Source organism: Carcharodon carcharias, chromosome 26, assembly GCF_017639515.1.
Source record: "Carcharodon carcharias isolate sCarCar2 chromosome 26, sCarCar2.pri, whole genome shotgun sequence".
Classification (NCBI taxonomy): Eukaryota; Metazoa; Chordata; class Chondrichthyes; order Lamniformes; family Lamnidae; genus Carcharodon; species Carcharodon carcharias.
Genome location: NC_054492.1, coordinates 31,755,336 through 31,778,032, shown reverse-complemented (window position 1 = coordinate 31,778,032; position 22,697 = coordinate 31,755,336). Strand labels below are relative to the sequence as shown.

Below are 22,697 nucleotides of genomic sequence, written 5' to 3'. Positions count from 1 at the left end.
GACGAGTCAAAAATCTAGGCCTCTGGTTGCATCTCCAGCCCCGTTAGGACAGGTAACGTTTCATTCAGTTTTGGCGCCCACAATTTTTAAACAAGTGAAAAAAATATAAAGCAATTTTAAGAATAAACAAAAAAGGCTCCAAGACGAACCCTGAAAGTGGGGATAAAAGTAAGAAACTAGGAAATCGGGCCTAGTTACACTTCATGGAGCTTCAACTCTCCTTAAGCCTGAGATCAGGAACGGACGTACTCTTGGATCCAGTATAACCAGGTCTGTGATGCCCTTTGTTAAGCCTAAATCTAGATGGAAACAGGACAGACAAAGTCAGGGTGAGCTCAGAGTTGGGGGACAGGGTAGAGACAGTCAGCCAGACAGCAAGGGCCGGGTGACATTGGGAATGCGCAGGGGCAGAACAGCTCCGCAGTGGACTGGCAAGATAAGGTCCAGCTGGAGTTGGACCATGGCTTAAATTTTGTTGTTTCCTTTGCTGATGAAAAAAAAATCTATGAAAGCCTCAGTGGGCTTCACATGATAGGACACAGAGATAATGGGGGAAGTTAAGAACGTTGTTTAAAATTACACTTTTCATTTTGGACAATGGGAAACCTGTTCAAGATTAGACACTTCAAATCGATCAATCTGATATGTCTTGTGGTTCCTAAAAATTTGAAATAATCACACTTCTAGACAAATGCTGGATCTGACAATATTTCTCAAACGTCACCATGTACTGTGGAATGATACACAGTTGTTCGGTACACTGGCTGTAGTGCAGTAATGAGTGATGTGGCATTCTGAATATATATGTATACATGAGCATAATACAGCTCACAACTTGAATAATACAACAATATAACAGTCACTGACTGGGCTGAAGGGACCCTCGTTTCCCCCATTAATCAGCTTCTGGTCAACGGTATGAAGATGACACTTGACAGGAAAGTATTTGAAACAATTTACTTACGTGGTGTCCGTGTGAGGCTTTATAAGGGACACTCCTTGTCTTTGCTCAAGGTTCATTTCAGGGACAATTCTATGGTCTTTATTTCAAGGAGCATTAGACGGACAAGTGACTAAGCAGTCAAGCTTCAGCATCAGTGCAACGATCTACTCACACTGAGAGAAACCTGCTCTGTCCGCATTCCTCTTCTCTAATATGGAGTACAGTGCCCCCTTGTGCTCACTGATGTCTGGTGACTGTGAGATTACCAGCTGTCCTCTGCTGGTTAATCACACCGTATCGTCCGAGCTGGAGCGCTGATACCACCTGGTGGTGGCAGTCTGTAGTTTTAGAAAAGGAGTTAGGAAGGTTACATTGCCCCAGAAATATTGATTTGTAACTTCCTCAAGTCTATTAATATTGTCAACCGGAATACTGCCCCTGAAATCCTCATTACAGAGGACAGATTGAGGCAGAGCCTAGGACGAGGATACATCTGCATCAAATGGCACAAAGCAGGCAGGACAAGTGAGAGTGACGGAGCCATTGGCGACGACCACCCCATAGTCCAAAAGTGGGGAAAGGGTCTCACCTCAATCCCAAGGGTCTCATATTGTTGACCCAGACACCTCAACGATTCCAGGTGCTGGAGGAGCATCCTGCAGAGGAGAGCATGAAAGGCACCTTCAATGCTCAGGGGAGCAACTGGAGTAAATCACACTGAGCCCAGAGGCACTGGGTACCTGGAGTGGAATTTATTTGGGTTGTCTGTCCTGACAGTTTCTTGCTGTGTATGTAAGAGCCATTAAAAAAAATTGTTTTCTCGTCAGGAAGCCTTTTGGTCTATTGTCTGTGTCGGCTCTTGTACCAGGAGATGAATAAAATGTGTCTATTGCTTCAGTAGTGTTACGATCCCAGCTGAGGTTACCCCTGGACATGCCTGATCCCAGAGTGGAACCCAGCTTGATAGATCCTAACTTTATTTAGATATGTGGAGAGTGGCTACTGAACAGAGTCAGCGTAGTCAACTAATGAACTTTTAACAAAAATATAAAACATTTATTCAACAAGAAAAGGTGAACTATATTACAACATTCCTTCACCCACAACTATATCTTTACAGATATATACAGATTCATAATTTGTTACAAACACTATCTTATACTGTAATGTACACAGTAAGTACACAGTCCATTTAAATCTATGGCACCCTGTGGTCAAACCCACAACACTCTGAAATCAAGCGACAGATGCCACCTCAACCTGATGCTATGGATCTCTCCTCAACTCCCTCCAGATGCTTGTCACACCATGAGCCAACCAGTCTCTCTGAGCTCTGTCTTTCACACAAAGGTTTCCAATCTCCACTCTCCAAGAACTCACTCTGGAATCTTCTCCCAAACCAACGCTTTCTCTCAGACACTTTCCACAAGGGTTCACCTCCAGGGTTTCAAACTCTCCTTCTGATGTTCCTCTTCCCTGGGTCACTACATGCATCCAAGCTGTCATTCACACACTATCTCTCTGACTCAGCCGTCAACAGTACACCACTGCTTCACCTGCTCATAGCAAAGAGTTACAGACCTTCAGTTGTCTCTTTGGACCTTCTTGCCTCTTGCAAGCTGTTCTCTCTTTAAATCTGCTTTCTGCAGCTTTTCTCTCTTTAAATCTGAAGCTTGGAGCCTTTCTCTCTGCTCCATTTCACCTAACAGGAAGTTTCCCCAGGATGCTGTCCTTTCTTTGACTAGAAGGTCTTCTTTGGACTTTCCCCTCTTCCTTTCCCCTGGATTTTTGTGGTTTGTCTTTAGCTTGGGACTGGCTACCTGTCCCCTTTGCTCCAGTCTCTCCTGGCAGCAACTTTCAGAACAAACTGCACTCAAACAGCTTCCAAAACAAATGCTGTTTCTCTTCTTCTATGTATGTGTCTGTGGGAGGGACCTTCCTCTCTGGGCCCTGTTGCTAAGCAACAGTCCAATCTTTCTACCCTTCTTGTTAGCCTTCTCTTTAGGGATTGTAAAGCTCCTTATTGGAAATTGGGGTGGGGGGGTTGTGGTGTGGCGGGCACTGTGGTGGTGGTGGGGGGAGTGTGGTGGTGGTGGGGGTGGGCGTGTGGTGGTGGTGTGGGGGGGGGGGAGTGTGGTGGTGGTGGTGGGGGGGGAGAGTGTGGTGGTGGTGGTGGGGGGGGAGTATGGTGGTGGTGGTGGTGTGTGGTGGTGGTGGTGGTGGGGGGGAGTGTGGTGGTGGTGGTGGGGGGAGGGTTGTGGTGGTGGGGGGAGTGTGGTGGTGGGGGGAGTGTGGTGGTGGTGGTGGGGGGAGTGTGGTGGTGGTGGGGGGAGTGTGGTGGGTGGGGGGGGGTAGTGTGGTGGTGGTGGGGGGGGAGTGTGGTGGTGGTGGTGGTGGGGAATGTGGTGGTGGTGGGGGGAGTGTGGTGGTGGTGGTGGTGGGGAATGTGGTGGTGGTGGGGGGAGTGTGGTGGTGGTGGTGGTGGGGAATGTGGTGGTGGTGGGGGGAGTGTGGTGGTGGTGGGGGGGGGGGTGGTGGTGGTGGGGGGGGAGTGTGGTGGTGGTGGGGGGAGTGTGGTGGTGGTGGGGGGGGTGTGTGGTGGTGGTGGTGGTGGGGGAGGGGAGTGTGGTGGTGGTGGTGGTGGTGGGGGGAGTGTGGTGGTGGTGGTGGTGGGGGAGGGGAGTGTGGTGGTGGTGGTGGTGGTGGGGGGAGTGTGGTGGTGGTGGTGGTGGGGGGGAGTGTGGTGGTGGTGGTGGGGGGAGTGTGGTGGTGGTGGTGGTGGGGAATGTGGTGGTGGTGGTGGGGGGGTGGAGTGTGGTGGTGGTGGTGGTGGGGGGGGAGTGTGGTGGTGGTGGTGGGGGGAGGGTTGTGGTGGTGGGGGGAGTGTGGTGGTGGGGGGGGGTGTGGTGGTGGTGGGGGGGGTGTGGTGGTGGTGGGGGGGGTAGTGTGGTGGGGGGGGTAGTGTGGTGGTGGTGGTGGTGGGGGGGTAGTGTGGTGGTGGTGGGGGGAGTGTGGTGGTGGTGGGGGGGGAGTGTGGTGGTGGTGGTGGGGGAGTGTGGTGGTGGTGGGGGGGGGAGTGTGGTGGTGGTGGTGGGGGGTTAGTGTGGTGGTGGTGGGGGGAGTGTGGTGGTGGTGGGGGGGGAGTGTGGTGGTGGTGGTGGGGGAGTGTGGTGGTGGTGGGGGGGGGAGTGTGGTGGTGGTGGTGGGGGGAGTGTGGTGGTGGTGGTGGGGGAGTGTGGTGGTGGTGGGGGGGAATGTGGTGGTGGTGGTGGGGGGGTGGGTAGTGTGGTGGTGGTGGGGGGGGGTAGTGTGGTGGTGGTGGTGGTGGGGGGGTAGTGTGGTGGTGGTGGTGGGGGGAGGGTTGTGGTGGTGGGGGGAGTGTGGTGGTGGGGGGAGTGTGGTGGTGGTGGGGGCGGAGTGTAGTGGTGGTGGTGGGGGGGGGTAGTGTGGTGGTGGTGGTGGTGGGGGGGTAGTGTGGTGGTGGTGGTGGGGGGAGGGTTGTGGTGGTGGGGGGAGTGTGGTGGTGGGGGGAGTGTGGTGGTGGGGGGAGTGTGGTGGTGGTGGGGGGAGTGTGGTGGTGGGGGGAGTGTGGTGGTGGGGGGAGTGTGGTGGTGGTGGTGGTGTGTGGTGGTGGTGGGGGGGTAGTGTGGTGGTGGTGGTGGTGGGGGGAGGGTTGTGGTGGTGGGGGGAGTGTGGTGGTGGGGGGAGTGTGGTGGTGGTGGGGGGGAGTGTGGTGGTGGTGGTGGTGGGGGGGTAGTGTGGTGGTGGTGGGGGGAGGGTTGTGGTGGTGGGGGGAGTGTGGTGGTGGGGGGAGTGTGGTGGTGGTGGGGGGGGTAGTGTGGTGGTGGTGGGGGGCGTGTGTGGTGGTGGTGGTGGTGGGGGATGTGTGGTGGTGGTGGGGGGAGTGTGGTGGTGGTGGTGGGGGGAGTGTGGTGGTGGTTGTGGGGGTTATGCGGTGGTGGGGGGAGTGTGGTGGTGGTGGGGGGAGTGTGGTGGTGGTGGTGGGGGGAGTGTGGTGGTGGTTGTGGGGGTTATGCGGTGGTGGGGGGAGTGTGGTGGTGGTGGGGGGAGTGTGGTGGTGGTGGGGGGAGTGTGGTGGTGGTGGGGGATGTGTGGTGGTGGTGGGGGGAGTGTGGTGGTGGGGGGGAGTGTGGTGGTGGTGGGGTGAATGTGGTGGTGGTGGTGGGGGGAGTGTGGTGGTGGTGGGAGTGTGGTGGTGGTGGGAGGAGTGTGGTGGTGGTGGGGGGAGTGTGGTGGTGGTGGTGGGGGGAGTGTGGTGGTGGTGGGGGGAGTGTGGTGGTGGTGGGAGGAGTGTGGTGGTGGTGGGGGGAGTGTGGTGGTGGTGGTGGGGGGAGTGTGGTGGTGGTGGGGGGAGTGTGGTGGTGGTGGGAGGAGTGTGGTGGTGGTGGGAGGAGTGTGGTGGTGGTGGGAGGAGTGTGGTGGTGGGGGGGGGAGTGTGGTGGTGGTGGGAGGAGTGTGGTGGTGGTGGTGGGGGGAGTGTGGTGGTGGTGGGCGGATTGTGGTGGTGGTGGGGGGATTGTGGTGGTGGTGGTGGGGGGAGTGTGGTGGTGGTGGTGGTGGGGGGAGTGTGGTGGTGGGGGGAGTATGGTGGTGGTGGGAGGAGTGTGGTGGTGGTGGGAGGAGTGTGGTGGTGGTGGGGGGGAGTGTGGTGGTGGTGGGGGGAGTGTGGTGGTGGTGGTGGTGGGGGGGGAGTGTGGTGGTGGTGGGAGTGTGGTGGTGGTGGGAGTGTGGTGGTGGTGGTGGTGGGGGGGTAGTGTGGTGGTGGTGGTGGGGGGAGGGTTGTGGTGGTGGGGGGAGTGTGGTGGTGGGGGGAGTGTGGTGGTGGTGGGGGGGTAGTGTGGTGGTGGTGGGGGGCAGTGTGGTGGTGGTGGTGGTGGGGGGGTGGAGTGTGGTGGTGGTGGTGGTGGGGGGGTAGTGTGGTGGTGGTGGTGGGGGGAGGGTTGTGGTGGTGGTGGGGGGTTAGTGTGGTGGTGGTGGGGGGGGTGTGGTGGTGGTGGGGGGGGTAGTGTGGTGGTGGTGGGGGGGGGTGTGTGGTGGTGGTGGTGGTGGGGGGAGGGTGGTGGTGGTGGTGGTGGGGGGAGTGTGGTGGTGGTGGGGGGAGTGTGGTGGAGGGGGGAGTGTGGTGGTGGTGGTGGGAGGAGTGTGGTGGTGGTGGGGGTAGTGTGGTGGTGGTGGGGGGAGTGTGGTGGAGGGGGGAGTGTGGTGGTGGTGGTGGGGGGAGTGTGGTGGTGGTGGTGGGGGGAGTGTGGTGGAGGGGGGAGTGTGGTGGTGGTGGTGGGGGGAGTGTGGTGGTGGAGGGGGGAGTGTGGTGGTGGTGGGGGGAGTGTGGTGGTGGTGGGGGGAGTGTGGTGGTGGTGGGGGGAGTGTGGTGGTGGTGGGGGGGGTAGTGTGGTGGTGGTGGGGGGGAGTGTGGTGGTGGTGGTGGTGGGGGGGTGGAGTGTGGTGGTGGTGGTGGTGGGGGGGTAGTGTGGTGGTGGTGGGGGGAGGGTTGTGGTGGTGGTGGGGGGTTAGTGTGGTGGTGGTGGGGGGGGTGTGGTGGTGGTGGGGGGGGTAGTGTGGTGGTGGTGGGGGGGTGTGTGTGGTGGTGGTGGTGGTGGGGGGAGGATGGTGGTGGTGGTGGTGGGGGTAGTGTGGTGGTGGTGGGGGGAGTGTGGTGGAGGGGGGAGTGTGGTGGTGGTGGTGGGGGGAGTGTGGTGGTGGTGGTGGGGGGAGTGTGGTGGAGGGGGGAGTGTGGTGGTGGTGGTGGGGGGAGTGTGGTGGTGGTGGTGGGGGGAGTGTGGTGGTGGAGGGGGGAGTGTGGTGGTGGAGGGGGGAGTGTGGTGGTGGTGGGGGGAGTGTGGTGGTGGTGGGGGGAGTGTGGTGGTGGTGGGGGGAGTGTGGTGGTGGGGGGAGTGTGGTGGTGGTGGGGGGAGTGTGGTGGAGGGGGGAGTGTGGTGGTGGTGGGGGGAGTGTGGTGGAGGGGGGAGTGTGGTGGTGGTGGTGGGGGGAGTGTGGTGGAGGGGGGAGTGTGGTGGTGGTGGGGGGAGTGTGGTGGTGGGGGGAGTGTGGTGGTGGTGGTGGGGGGAGTGTGGTGGTGGTGGGGTTGCTGCTGTTACCAATCTTGAGTCTGTGCTCGGCAGAGTAGCTCTGGTGTTTTCATCAAGTCAATACCATAGTTTTTAGGGGGTCAGGGATTGGATAGCGTGATCTAGCTATGACAAGGAAGCTCCCTTGTAAAGTGAGTTGGAAGCTCCAGCGGGAGACAGTGGTGTAGTAATAATGTGACTGGACCATTGATCTAAAGGTCCAGGCTAATGTTCTGGGGACGTGGGTGCAAATCCCACTATGGCAGCTGGTGGAATTTAAAGTTAGACTCAGTAATGGTGACCATGAAACTATTGCTGATTGTTGTGAAATTCCAGCTGGTTTGATAATGTCCTTTAGGGAAGGAAATCTGCTGTCCTTACCTGGTCTGGCCTACATGTGACTCCACACCCACAGCAATGTGGTTGACTCTTAAATGTCTTTGGAAAATGTTCAACAAACCACTCAATTCAAGGGCAATTAGGGGTGGGTAACAAATGCTCACAGCCCACGGAAGGATTAGAATAAAGTATAATCTTGTACGGGCCTCCATGTTTGTTTCTCTACCTCCTGACGAGAATTCCAGTGAGATGAGTTATAAAGCCTTTATTGTACAAATGTGAACGTGCCAACATCACCAGTGAAACCTGAGGCTATTTTGCAATGTTTCTTATTGCACAGGAAACAACAAAATAGGTTCAAGTTCACTGGTGACGTTAGCAGGATAAATACATCCTTCTAACTAGTAATTTCTCTAAAATGGTCACCATTCCTCCAACTCTAATTAGTTTCTCCACTCAACCACTGGCAGCACTGCTTTCAGCCATCTTGGCACCAAGCTCTGAAATTCCTTCTCTAAAACTCCCCAGCTTTCTCTTCTCTTAAGATGCTCCTTTCAAAGCACCTGCCCGAATGGCTAATTGGCTTATGTCAATTATTCCCTGACTGTGCGCCTGTGAAACGCTTGTGGATGTTTTACTACATCAGAGACTCTATATAAATGCAAGTTGTTGTCAACTGGCCTCCCTGTTGCCTTTAAATACCGCATCGTTAAAGTCTAGTCCGCGTCTCTCCGGTTGGTGCTTTTCTCAAACATGGGAGAGTTAGTCGGATGCTCTTCGTAGGCGTGTTGCCTGTGTGTAAATGAGCCTGGCAGGTGGGAGACAGTGAGCTGACTGAACTACACGGGCCAGAATCTTACACTGTGCCTGCAGGCGTCCGCACAGCTCGACAGCTCATGAAATTGCGCGAGAAGACATGGGATGCGCACCCTGACGTCAGCGTGGCACTTGCGCAATATTTCGCTCGGCGGGTGCGCGTGGCAGTCACAAACACACACACCGAGCGATACGCGAGCAGTTACGGCTAATAAGGAAGCGACTGAGATCGATTTTATGTGGCATGTCCGCTTTTACAGTTGGCGGACAGGCCAATCGTCCAGGCGGCCTTTACGTTTGCGCTGAAAGCTCGATCCAGGGCGGGATGAAATGTCTGGGTTGAAACATGATAAAAGAATGATATCTGGGGACTGATGTTTTTTGAGACCTGCTGTCAGCTGCTTGAATGTGCTGCATAGACAGTTTGGTGCATTCTTTTCTTGTCATTTAATCTGCCCAAGTCTGCAGCTCCCCGAGGCAGCTCCGCAGCAGCTGTCTGACTTCAGGGAACTCGCTAGAAGCGCCCACCCACACCCTCACTTCTGTCGGCGCCTGCCCTCTCCCCATCCCCCTCCCCCCTCGGCAGCGCTGAACTTTTCTCAGTGCGCGTTTCACCCTGGCTGCCCGTTAATTGGCCGGCCAGTGTGAAATTCTGTTCAGGGGGCCAGTCGTGGGTGGAGGCGCAATTTGCATATTGGGCCTGCCAATCGCACATGCCCAACAAAAGTTAAGATTCAGGCCATGGTGTAAACCCTGACCTCAATGTCTAAACTGCTAAGTACCAGCTTCCTGTGGGATGGTGACGGAATGTAGTGTAACGGTTAACAAAATAGATACGCTCGTGGATGACATAGATGATGACCTATCACTGACATCAGTTAGTCATGTGTTAGACTCTCTCTCTCTCTAGAGAGAAGTTGGAACACACCGTACTCAGGACCAACATACCCTCTGTAACCTCTTTACATGTGGTACTAATAAACAAGTGTTTAGCAAGTATCAGAGTGTGACTACAGTCTGTGGAAGGGAAGATGGGTCATGCATACCAATAACCAAGAACCATGCCAAGAGTTCACAGATCAGAGGGACCACCCATGACATGTTGGCAGCAACGGGGACATCAAAGTAAAAAATGCATTGGTACCATCGACAGAATCACAACCAGGGAGTGAAGCAAAGCGTGATAGCAGCTCGTACTTACAATTCAACAGAAGGAGCAGGCAAACTGGAGAGAGGTAATGATGGCTGCATCCGGTGAGCAGTCCCTGCCCCTACCCTGCCCTCGAGAGCCCATAGACAGTCAAAAGTGGGAGTTATGGAAACACCATTTCCTTTGGTGTTGAGCAGCTCCAGGGCCTTTACTCAAACGAGCAAAAGCATCAAGTCAGTTCCTTTCTTTATGCTGTAGGTCCAGTAGCAAATGACGTTCTCCTGAGTCAGGGGTTGGAGGAGTCCACTGAGGACTTTGAGACCATTCTCAAGGCCTTCAACACCTATTTGAGCCCAAAGTGAAGCTTAGTAATACAGTGAGGACCAAAGGTCCCAACAACCTGGGGAATCGATTGAACTGTTTCTCACCGACCTATATTGCCTCGTTAGCTCTTGCGGATACTTAGTGCTGAAGGATGAGCTAACCTGTGATTGCATAGTCAGGGACGTCCGAGATGAAAAACTCTCCGATTTTCTGCAGACCAAAGACAATCTTACCTCAGATCAAGCAGTCCAGTATGCGAGGCAGGCTGTGCTTGCAGAAATAAACTAGGCTATAATTCAGCATGATTCCGAGGCTTCACATGACTCTGTAGATGGGGTACACCCATGGGAAGTGGTCCCACCCAGAAGAGAGCCCAACAAACCGGGCGAAAGGGCGGGAAACTCCATGCCGGCAGCTGTTTTGAGTTGCTTATGTTGTGATGCGAAGAACCAACATAGATGCCAGGAATGCCCAGCAGGGGGCGCAGAATGCAATGTAGGAAGACTGGACATTTCAAGCATTTCTGCAAATCCAAAAACTTTAATTGAAATAGAACACCAGAAAATAATTATGAAACACACTCCATCCAAGAGATTGGAAATCAAGACTAAGATGAAATTACAAAGTTGCTAGGGCAAGTTAGTCAAGACTATTGGTCAGTTACAGTGCAAGTTAAAGGCTTTGATACCACCTTTAAAATCGATACTGGAGCTGGCATTAACATACTAGCAGATGGCCTGGACTGGCTTCAGCCAATATCCCTTCATCCATTGGACATCAGATTTAAAGGTCTGGGGGCACAAACATTCCAATAAAAGACAGGATAATGCTCCTCTTTGTTCCAAGGGCCAACAGATCGTTGAATCTTTGTTGATTCTTTGTTGATCCTTATTGAGCGGAGATGTTGACATACTTCTAGGAGTCCTAGAAAAATCAGATGATGATCAGCACTTGGACAACTCAAAGACTTTCATGGAACAATCTTCAACCTTTTGTTTAGAATCAGTCAACTTTCAACCGGTATCAGCTGAGGAGGTTTATTCAATCAACAGTGAGTTCCTTTCTAACACAGCGACACCATCCACTAGGCCCTGAGCGGCGATTGAGGTTCTGAATCTCTCAGTTCTTCATGTAGCGAGGTCAGAGGTGATGGATACAGGCGGCACTGCAACAGGCAGTGACCATCCGCATGAAGACCTGAGCTGGATCTTTCCTGAAGAATAGGAATGAGGAAGAGGCCATTGCAGCACTGAGTGATCTGTTGGAGGATGAGCTCCTGGTGAATGATCTGTCTTTCCAATCGATAGATGCACCATATGAAGTTTCTGATGCCTCACTTGAGGAGTCGGTTGTGGTTCTAGTGGCTGAGCAGCATTCCGATCTTTACTCCACTGAACCTAGCAGTGTAATACCTAGTCTATCACATGTTGTCCATGAAGACTCGTGCAGACAGAATGATTTCATGTCAGAGTTCATAGAGGAACACACTGCCAAAGAGATGGTGGCACTTATTTCCAGGGGTTGAAAGTCAATTGAGGTCCTTTTTCAGCCCCAGCTGAAAATCTTCTTGCCTCTAGATTTGTGTGTCAGCACAGAAGCTGCAGCAGGACCTTTATCACTTCCAAAGCTTTACAAACCTATGTAGCAAACTTGCCTTCAAGTTATTTGTCTACTGGAAACTCATCTTCATTTTGTCATTGAAATTCGTCCCATTGCAGAAAATGGTGTTGTCTTCTCTTCAGATCCTCAACAATTCTTCCCACCGCCCACTGTGGAGCAGCCAAGTGTGGCGCTCTTACCGCTGCTTACAGAGAGTAGATGTTCCTTCCAAAATACTTCCACGAAATCATCTTTTCCCCCTTTTCCTGAAAGGCTTACTGGAATTTCGTCATTTTTTTTTTCTTTCGTAAACCGAATTCATCAGAATCTCAGATCTCCAATGCCTTCTCTGTTCTCGATGCAGTGGTGAACGATATGGCTGTGAGAGTCTTCTTGGGAATTGAAGGTCATTCGCCTTCTCAAGGTTTTTCCCTGTGTGCTTTGAGGGAGCAATGAACTCCTCACGGAGTCCCGGTTTCTCCTGTTCTAGTCGAAGAGAGTCCAAAGGCTGACACCCTTCAGTCTTCTCTCTTGGATCAGTCTTTCATTGTAATTGATTCATTGTCCTTGCCGTTCAGTAGTCCTGAAGCCTACACTCTGCTTGCCAGCAATGCTGTAAAGGTGCTGTCTCACTCTGCTAATGATGATGTCCTCCACAGGAAGCAGTGAGCCCACATGTCTCCAATGCTTCTCCCCTAAGGGCTGAGGGTATTGTGGGAGACTGAATCCCTCAGGGCTGTGACTTGGGGAGGGGGAAAGATTAGGGGTTGGGTACAATCTGTAGTTATAAGAGGAGAATTACAGGGCAGGATTTTATGTCTGGCGGGCGGGTGTGTGGCTGACCCGACTGGGCGTAAAATCGCTTGAGGAGATGTCGGGCAAGTGTCCCTGGGGTCATCGCGAACGTGTGTGATATTTCGCTCGGCGAGAGCGCGCAAAAGTCGGAAGCCCGCCCGCCGACAGGTAAGAGGGTAACTAAGCCCATGAACTGCGCTATTGACTCCAATTTTTTGTTGCCCCCAAATATTTATTTTTATTTTATTTCGTCACAGAAACTTCATCCCCCCCCTTGGATACAATTTGACGAAAAATGCAAAGGCCGCTTGGCCGATCTGCCCGTTCACCAATCCGAAGCTTGGACAGGGGATGGAAAATTGGAATCATTGCGCCGTTAATGGGTTTAGTTGCCCCCTTAATTGTCGGCGGCCACGCTTCCGACCTCCGACTGCGTGAGTCCACAGAGCGAAATATCGCACGGGGGTCAGTGATGATGTCAAGGCGCTTGCCTGACACCTTCTCGCACGATTTTACACCCCCCCCCAACGCAGCGTAAGATTCTGCCCGTGCTTTCATATTGTTGTTGAAAAGCGGATAACATACTTGCGGGGAGGCGTTGTGTAAGGGTTAACAGATGGGATACGCTAATGTGTGACGTAGATTATGATGCACCACTGACCCTAGCCAGTCATGTGTTAGACTCTCTTTCCGCTCGGAAGCAAAGTGCAGGCTCTGTTTAGATGTACCGCTAATAAACAACTGTTTAGCAAGTATCAGACTACGACTACAGTCTGTCTAAGAGGAGATAGGATGTACGTACCAATAACCAAGAACCACGCCAAGAGTCCACAGAGCAGAGGGATCATCCAAAACATGGCGCATTTGCAAAACCTCTCAATATTATGAATCATGCCTGTGGAACCAATATAACTGGGTGGAAGAATTTCTCTTGAGGACCCTCCACTAACCCTTTCATCGTGTCATTCAGCTGTGTAAACCGAAAGAGCATTGTCCATCTCCAATTGTGCTTGGCGCATCTTTCATCACCTGTCATCGTAACGCATGTCTTTTCAGGCGACAGACAAGCCCCAGAAAAATAACAAGAAAGCTTCAGAGATTCACCCTGCTGCTGCTAGCCCATCTCTTGACCTTTCTCTGAGACAAACATTGCTTTTAAATGGTGCTGATTAATACAGGCAGAACAGGAACCCCAGTGAAATCTGTCCCAGATTCAGAACTGGTCAATCATGAACCGTACTTAACAACATCTCACAGTGTCCTGCTGCCACCTGCTGGTCAGATAGGTCTGTTTCAACTGAGCTTTAACTCCTGTGAGTTGCAGATTGCTTGCGCTGAGGGGGCGGGCTGGGTCATTAGGATAGCTGGAAACTTCACACAGAGTTGTCAAAGCTTGGCTCTTAGATTTCCAGTCACGGGACTGTGCAGCTGAGGTATTGCCTCACACCAAAAGAGCCAAAAGTATAAGCTGTGTCTGCCACATGAGTTACTGGAAATGCTATTCATGTAATCTTCCCCCGGTCCTTCTCTGTGCTTCACTTCATCTGGTCCTCTCTTCATAGCTCCCCCTTGGCATTGCAATTTACAAATGCTGTCTCTTGTTATATAGTTTGGGCCATTGCAGCATTCACAGCAGTGGTGAAAGCCCTGTATTAAACAAAATGCCCTGGCGGGTTTTTGAAATTATTTATTTATTTCACATTAAATCATAAACTGCAAGAAGAAACAGTTAGCAAAGTAAACACAGGCTGACATCCAGCTTAGTCTGTCACCAAGTGGGATACAGATACTCCAACTATACCCTGAGCACAAAACTTCCAGCACCTGAATTGACTGAAATATGGATTTGAATTGGTTTGACCAATTAGGAAGCTTTAGCTATTGGGCTTTTAGCTGTCTTGCCCCATGCGCTGGAACTCACTCCCAAATCCACCTTCACTCCTCCCAATGGCTAAAACAGTGCTTGAGCTTGTAATGGAAAGACTTAACTCTCTAAGGCCAGCTTAGTTTGTATCACTGAACAAAAAACAGCGACTTCACACCATTCATTCATCTTCAAATTCTACCGCTGATCACCTTTCGTCCATCTCATCGACCATTACTGTTCAGGCTCTCTACCATCACAACATTCTTGTCTTGCCTAAGGGGACACGTTTGATGTACTGCAGATATTGGGGATGGATGTGGTTTTAGTTGTCACGGTTTCCAGTGCTGTGACCTTCAGTCTTTCAAAATATTGCTGCCTATGTCTTAACAGGTCCAGGTCCTGTTCGCCCATCACCCCTTTCTCTCACAGACTTCTCAAACTGTTTGATGCATAATTAAGTGACTGTTAATCAGAGTGATTGTTGTTATGTAACTATGCAGCGCAGCTCAAGATCACACTGGCAGCCACAACCTGAGTAACCAGTTGACCTGTTTTTGGGGGTGTTGATTGAGGGCAGAATGTTGGCCAGGACACACCTCAGCTATTTCCAATCTGCATTAATAACTCAGGTGAGGAGACAGAGAACAATGTAACTAGGTTTGCTGAAGATACCAAGCTAGGTGGGAAGATGAGCTGTGGCGAGGACACAGAGAGGTTGCAAAGAGATACAGACAGGTTAGGTGAGTGGGCAACAAGATGGCAGGTGGTGTATAAATGTTGGGAAAGTGTGAAGTTTTCCACCTTGGAATGCAGAAAGTTAGCATGTGGGTGCAACAAGCAATTAAGAAGGCAAATGGCATGTTGGCCATTATTGCAAGGGGACTGGAGTACAAGAATAAAGAAGTCTTGCTACAATTGTACAGGCTTTTGCTGATATCATATCTGGAATATTGTTGGTGGTTTTGGTCTCCACATTTAAGAAAGGATAAACTTGCATTGGAGGTGGTACAGTGAAGGTTCACTAATTTAGTCCCTGGGATAAGGGGTTTGTCCTATAATGAGAGGCTTAGTAAAGTGAGCTAGCATTCTCCGGAGTTTAGAAGAATGAGGGGCCATCTCATTGAAACCTACAAAATTCTGAAAGGGTTTGATAGGGTGGACACTGGGAGATTGTTTCCCGCTGGTCGGAGAATCTAAAACACGGTGGGGGTGGGGTGGGGGGTGGGGGGGGGCAGTCTCAGGATAAGGGGCCGATCGTTTAGGACTGAGATGAGGAGAAATTACTTCACACAAAGGGTGGCGCATCTTTGGAACTCTCTACCCCAGAGGGTTGTGGATGCTCCATCGTTGAATATATTTAAGGCTGGGAAAGACAGATTTTTGGTCTCTCAGAGAATTAAGGGATTTGGGGAGTGGACGGGAAAATGGAGTTGAAGCCCAAGATCAGCCATGATCATTTTGACTGGCTGAGCAGGCTCGACAGGCCATGTGGTCTACTCCTGCTCCTATTCCTTGTGTTTTTGACACTGTGAGAAATTCTTGAATGGGTGAGAGGGAGTTAAACATCTTGCATGAAGGGCAGCAGTTCTGTCTATGCAGCTGCCCCTTTGGAACAGCACTTAAATCCTGGGGAGTTTCATGAAGGGTTTTGTCAGATTAAATAAGGAGAAACTGTTCTCACTCATCGAAGGATCACAGAGTTGGCAAACCGAGTGAGACCAAGAGGAGAAATGTTTTCCCCACAGTGAGCTGTTATGGTCTGGAACGCGCTGCCTGTGAGATTAATCTTGGAGTCAGACTAAATAACAGCCAGCAGCTGAGTTTAGTCCTGGTATCTTGGCTAATATTTATCTCTCAACCAACATCACTAAAACAGATGAGCTGATCATTATCACGTGGCTATTTTGTGGGATCTTGCTGTGCGGATAACTGGCTGCTGCATTTCCTACATTACGGCAGTGACCGCTCTTCACTGGCTGAGAAGAACTTTGGGGTCTCCAAAGTCGTGAAAGATGCTACAGAAATGCAAGTTTTTCCTTAATCTCCTCCTCATTATTGTGAGGGGATAGAATTTTCTATCTCCCTCTCTCTCTCTCTCTCTCTGTTGAACCTTCAATTTACTGAACAGAATAACCTTCAGATCATTACATTCACAGCCCAGCCCTAATGTTATCACTCACGAGCAATGGGGTCAAACTTTGCTACAACTTTAAGATGGTTGAACATTTGATTGTCTAGCAGCGACCGACAGGCTAATACAGCCTTGTACAGCTCACAAAAACCCCTTTTCCATATCGTGGAGCTGAATTAAATCCAAGACGTTTGATAGCGCACCAGTATCAGCTGATGAATCAGGACCCTCTTCATCACGATGCCAAAGAACTTCCCCTAATCTCCCTCCTCACTTTATTCTCTCATTCTACCCTCCTTCCTAAAAAGTCATGGTGCGGCTTGCATCTCTCTGCACCACCCCCTCCCCTCCCCACCCAAGGCAATGAGGAAATTGTACATTAAAGTGCGGCTGACAGATGTTTAGAAAGACCCAAGGCCTCTAATTAATAAGGACTGACCTAAAAATGCCAGATTTTAATATTCAGAGATTATTCTGACTATGATCAAAGCTTTCCTAAGCGTGCCGAATGCAGCATGAAATTTATCTTTTCTGCCACCAACCTTTTCCCTCGGCCATAGATAATCCCCGGACTGGGCCCGTGCTGCAGGTCCACGTTTTTTGAAGGCGCACCACTTGGAAATACAACGGCAGAGGAGACGATCTGAGGAGGAATCGTCTTCAATTTGACGTCGTTTACTGCAGTTTATGACACGTTGCACTAAACTGTAGTTTGCAAGAATACATATTTCTATTGTGTGGTTGTTCAGCTGCACATTCCAATGGAGTGGTGGGAGCGTGTTACATTCATTCAGGAAGTCTGAGTTCCTGTGGCAACGTGCACACACATGTTGTAGTCTGGAGCTACGGCTAGTGATGGTAGAGGCTCCAACTTTCTTTCCATCACTTGGCTGACCAGGAATCTCTCCCGCTCTTACCCCCTGCCATTGCCGCGTGTTAGAACAGTTTGCAGGTTGATACTCAACCTGTTTGGCTGCGTTATGAATGGGGTGAGACTTGTGCCCAGAGCTCTGGCTTAGAGGCAGGGACGCTACCCACTGCAACCACAAGAACCACCCCCCACTCCCCAATAAACCCCCACCACCCCACTTCCCCACCCCACCAACAGAGTGAACAGTCTGCAAATATCTCACAGCTGCAGATTTGCATCCATACACCCATTGTACGAACTGGCATGTCATTGCTTATATCAGCAAGCTACCTCGATATGGGCCACAGTAAGAGTAATGCACTATACTTATCTCTTTCTTTTCACTGCTCTTTTTCTTCTCTCTTACTCTCTCTCCCTTTTCCCCGTCTTTCTTTTTCTCTTTTTGTGGCCTAACTGGAGACTGAGTTCCTCAATGGAAACCAACCTATCCCAGCATTCACTGCACAAGTGGAAATCCTCTATTAAAACCACGTATCCAATAAAACACTCCAGAGAGGAAAGCAGCAGGAATTAACGGCTTAATCCCTACGTGAGGGACAGCACAATCTCAGATTGGACATTCTGACTCCCGGCAATGAGAGTTAGCCGCCTAACCACTCAGCATGAGTGATCTCGAAGTGACTTGTTTGCTGTGCACTAAACCTGGGGCTCAATCTTCCAGAGCGGGGGGCAGGTAAAATGACGCACGATGATGTCGGGCGTGTGTCCCAAAGTCATCGTGCGTCATTTCAATATTTTGTTCAGCGGGCGTGCACCTGAGGTGACTGTGCGCCTGCCGAACTGCCAACAGCCTCTATTAAGGCCATTAAAAAAGTAATTAAACTTGTTAGGAACGCTGCTCGTCCAACCTTAATGTCAGCGGCAGGTGAAGAGCCCAAGCAGCCTTCACGTTTTTCAGGAAAAACAGGGGGGGTGGGGGATGAGGTTTCCTGAAGATTTCATAAAATAAATAAATAAAATTTCCTAACTTCACGTGGCACTGTCCCATGAGGGGACATGTTTAAATAAATTTTTACTTTATTTATTAAGAAGTTTTATAATCCAGTCAACCCGCCTGAGACAGCTCCGTGCCTCAGGGAGATTGCTGCGCTTGCCCTGACTCTCCCTCCTCCTCCCCCTCCCACCCCCGCCCGCACAGGTAGCGCTGAGCACCACTGGCCATGCGTTAGGCTGGGCGGGCTTCAATTAGCGTAAAATGGCAGCGTGCAGCCGATCGTGGGCAGCGATTGACTCCATCCCCACCCATTCCTGTCCAGCCCTCCAACAATAGGAAAAATTCTCCCCCTGAGGTAGTTCACGAAACACAACAGGCAATCGCTTGTAAGGTTAATTATTATTTTTTGTTCATTCACGGGATGTGGGCTTCGCCAGCATTTATTGTCCATCCCTAATTGCCCTTGAGAAGGTGGTGGTGAGCTGCCTTCTTGAACCACTGCAGTCCATGTGGAGTAGGAACACCCACAGTGCTGTTAGGGAGGGAGTTCCAGGATTTTGACCCACTGATGGCAAAGGAACAATGATATATTTCCAAGTCAGGATGGTGTGTGACTTGGAGAGGAACCTTCAGATGGTGGTTTTCCCATGTGTCTGCTGCCCTTGTCCTTCCTGTTGGTCATGGTCACAGATTTGGAAGCTGTCGAAGGAGCCTCGGAGAATTGCAGCAGTGCATCTTATAGATGGTACACACTGCTGCCACTGTGCGTCAGTGGTGGAGGAAGTGGATGTTGAAGGTGGTGGATAGGTGCCAATCAAGTGGGCTGCTTTATCCTGGATGGCATCGAGCATCTTGAGTGTTGTGGGAGCTGCATTCATCCAGGTAAGTGGAGAGTATTCCATCACCCTCCTGACTTGAACCCTGTAGATGGTGGACAGGTCTGGGGAGTCAGGTGGAGTTACTCTCTGCAGGATTCCCAGCCTATCTATGATCACTACCATCTAGAAGGACAAGGGCAGCAGACGCATGGGAACACCACCACCTGGAAGTTCCCCTCCAAGCCACTCACCATCCTGACTTGGAAATATATCCCTGTTCCTTTACTGATCTGCTCCTGTAGCCACAGTATTTATATGGCTAATCCAGTTCAGTTTCTGGTCAGTGGTAAGCCCCTGGATGCTGATAGAAGGGGATTCAATGATGGTGATGCCATTGAATGTCATGGGGAGATGGTAGGATTCTCTCTTGCTGGAGATGGTCATTGACTGGTACTTGGTGCAAATGTTACTTGCCACTTATCAGCCCAAACCTGAATGTTGTCCAGGTATTGCTGCATTTAGACATGGACTGCTTCAGTACCTGAGGAGTCATGAATCGTGGTGAATAATGTGTAATCATCAGCGAACATCCCCATTTCTGACCTTATGATAAAGGGAAGGTCATTGATGGAGCAGCTGAAGATGATTGGGCCAAGGACACCATCCTGAGGAACTCCTGCACTGATGCCTTGGAGCTGAGATGACTGACCTCCAACAATCACAACCGTCTTCCTTTGTGCTAGGTATGACTCCAACCAGAGGAGAGTTTTCCCCTGATTCCCATTGATTACAGTTTTGCTTGGGTTCCTTGTTGCCACACTCGGTCACATACTGCCTTACTGTCAAGGGCAGTCACCTGAGGGGCACATTCATTACTATACGACTAGCACAATGTATAACACTGTCCAGGTAATCAAAGAAAGAACTTGAATTCATATAGAGCCTTTCATGACCTCAGGATGTTCCAAAGCACTCCACAGCCAGTGGAATATGTTTGAAGTGTAGTCTCTGTTGTAACTCAGATGAATACAGCAGCCAGTTTGTGCACAGGAAGGTCCCACAAACAGCAATGATGGGCAGAACCCTCTATCTGGAGACTAAGTCCAGCAGCGGGACAGCTGAACACACCGTTCAGCTCATTAATTATACAACCGTGAGGAGCTTGGCGAATCTCGTGTTGGGGCTGGCAGGAAGTCGTCACCTCAAAGGTCCTGCTGCTATATTTATAAGGCAGCCGCACAGTCTTTCATCCTTCCCCAGACAGTCTCTTAAACATACCCCCTGGGCAGTCTTTCACCTATTCGCTCTGGTCCTTCCACCCCCCACAAATCCTGCCTCTGCCTCACCCTTGCCCTCGGGTCCTTCCACCCCACCCCTCCCCACCCACAGTCCCGCCCTCTGCCTCACCCCCTCCCCGCATGTTGCACCTCCTGTGCCCAGCCTTGGTGCTACAGACAGCCGACATACAGCAGTGACGGTTAAAAGGAAGAAGAAAGCAGCATCGACCGACCTCAGAGTCATGGATGAAGTGAAGCTCGCCAGGTGTGTGCACCTTCTACATACCGTCGTAAAGCAGAACGTTCAAATTACCCACTGGCGGGGGATTTACTTTGGAGGGGGAATGTGATTCTGATGAGTTGATCTTTTACTGAGCGCTCATGAGATGCTAAGGAATGCACGTGGGGACACTGCTCACCGGGAAACTCAAGCCACCCTTAACCCGCCTTGAAAGTTGGGAGAGCAAAATTCCAAACTATTCTCCCGCCATCGGGAAACCGATTTTCTGACTCACGCCAAATTAATTGCCCCCTCCGGCTGCTGGCGGGAATGGAAACCTCTTCCCGACATCAATGACAAGATAACCGGGTGTGGTGGTTTTGGTCAAAGGGTGAATGTGGACTGTGACAACGCCTCCTACTCTTCCTCAAACAGTGCCATGAGGTGTTGTACATCCACCCGCGAGGGCAGAAGAGACCACCGTTTAACACCGAAACGTGGCAACTTGGCAGTGTAGCACCCACCCCCCCCCACGCCCCCACCACCCCACTGTAATGCACTGAACTGTCAAGATGGTCAAGTTCCCAGGGGCGTGATGACTGAGATGGTGAATGGCAAGAAATGGAAACTGGAAAGATGGTCACCAATTTTGACAGGGACTATTTTGTTTATAAAGTGTGTTTAAAATAGGTGGAGAACAATTCCATTTCTCCCACATCATCCCTCCCTCCATTTACTTGTAAACCTCAGAACATGCAGGTGATGGAAGTTTTCAATTAATGTCTAAGTCAGCAAAAGAAACATTGGGAGAGAAGTCTGAGGTCCCAGCCTCACTCAGCGTGGTATTGATTAAAAAGCAGGAGTATAACAAATTAATTATATATCGGGAGGCAGCAGTGGGGGGCAGCAGGGCGGGGTGGGGGGGGGGGTGGTGCAGGTTGGGGATGGAGCCTGGGGACTTGGGACACACATTCTGGATTGACTTGGTTTAGTTCAATCCTTGACCTGTTCGCTTAAAGGATTGACTCAAAACGTGAAACTTCCCGGTTCGCACTCCTGCAGCATTTGTCACGGTGTCAGCAACTTACTCAATGTAACGTGTGGGGATTTCAATTACCCTGAGTTAGCAGGAGTCACCATGACTGGCGTGTCTGATCTGGAGTTATTCCAATGGACAGCAAGTTCTGGCTTGGTTTACTCACCTGAAGTAGTTGTCGCTTTAGACTGACCTTGAAATCAACTGCCTTTGTAAAGAGCAGTGCTGAGGGTTTCACTCCTAGTTTCCTTGGTTAAAGGCCACCCCCCCCGCCGTTAATGGACTTCACCCCGCTCCATGTGTGCTCTGCCCCAAAGACAGGTCCTTGGCTCGTTGTCTGCTGATGCTTTATCCTGAGCTGTTTTCTTGGCAGTTCTTTTGGTCAGTGGTGATTTGCCATTGCTTTCCACATTTGGGACAGGGCAAGGAGGCAGGTCCCATGTCTACCTCGGCTGGAACGTGAATCTAACCCGCGCTGTTGGCGTTATTCAGCCAACTGAGCTAACCGGTCCCATAATAATGCACTACTATTTATTAATTATTAATTATTGCACTGTTTTCACAGCTGTCTGGGAATTAGGATGATCCTGCTCGCAAACTGCAATCTCCAGCCCTGTCTTCTGTTGAAGAGGCGACAGAGAATGGAATGCTGCTGAACCACAACAGAATAAAGATCTCACTGCTCAGCTGGAAGTTCCCGATCAGCGTGAGAGGTAACTAAGGGGTGGGGGTGGGTTGGGGTGGGGGGGGGGGGGGGGGGGGGGGGGGGGGGAGTTCCCCTCTCCAGGATTGAGCATAAAAATCCAAACTAACACTCCGGTGCAGTACTGAAGGTGTGCTGCACAGTCAGAAGTGCTATCTTTCAGTGAGGTGCTAGTCTGAGGCCTCCTTAGGTGGATGTTAAAGATCCCACAGCACTTTTCAAAGTAGAGCTGGGCATTCTCCCTCATGTTCTGGCCAGTATTTATCCCTTAACCAACATCACAAAAACAGATTATCTGGACATTCACACGTTGCTGTTTGTGGGAGCTTGCTGTGCATAAATTGGCTGCCTCATTTCCTACATTGCAACGGTGACTATCCTTCAAAAAGTACTTTGGCTGTGAGGCTCTTTGGGAGATCCTGAGGTTGTGGGAGATGCTATAGAAATGCAACTCTTTCGAATGGAGTGTTGGATTTTTACAACAATCTGACAGTTTTAATGTCTGCTGTTCTTATTTCACTGACAACAGCCTTTTATTTCCAGATTCTGAAAACCTTAATTCAAATTCTGAAGTTGTTGTGGTGGGAAGCTGAGCTCACTGAAACAGATTACTGGTCCCGAGCCCGTGCCCATCAGGTGGTTCGTACTGGAAATCCTGGGTGTATCAATGTGCTTGTGGGCTCTGGGCATGGCCTGGATTAAATCAGCTGTGTTGCAGTCTGTCTGCA

General features: G+C 50.9%; 1 protein-coding gene across 1 annotated transcript in view; it reads right to left on the bottom strand.

The window, feature by feature from the left end:
* The window catches only part of slco3a1 (solute carrier organic anion transporter family, member 3A1), a 197,937-nt gene that overhangs the window by 39,874 nt on the left and 135,366 nt on the right, over nucleotides 1-22,697 (bottom strand). The window lies entirely within an intron of this gene.